Consider the following 458-nt stretch of genomic DNA (forward strand, 5'->3'; position numbering starts at 1 on the left):
ATATGGCTATATATACTGCATCCATCAATCTCAAGATTCACCTACTCAGTCTCTCGAAGATGCTCATAGAGGTAGGATGTGTCTGGCACCATGTTTGCCAAAAAAGAAAATCTTCGCATCCATTACTTCTAGCCGTATCCATGTGAACAAGGATGCTTTCACACGATAAAATAGAAATTCTGGTTTTATAGCATCACTGGAAATAGATTCATTGACAAGGCATTATACAAACGAAAACAAACTCTACACCATCTTTCAATGCGGTGGATCAAAAGGCAAATAAATGATAAGTAATTAAGAGCATTATTTTTTTGGCAAATTAAGAGCATTACATGATGCACGTTTTCAGGACAATGAAATTGTTTGAAAAGACATAATCTGAAAATTAGTTCAATCTTAGTCGACATCGACATGCAAGATCTCTATTTTTCTATGCTGTGTGAACGGACACTGCAATA

This window comes from Triticum aestivum, chromosome 5A (genome assembly GCF_018294505.1).
Source record: "Triticum aestivum cultivar Chinese Spring chromosome 5A, IWGSC CS RefSeq v2.1, whole genome shotgun sequence".
NCBI classification, from domain to species: domain Eukaryota; kingdom Viridiplantae; phylum Streptophyta; class Magnoliopsida; order Poales; family Poaceae; genus Triticum; species Triticum aestivum.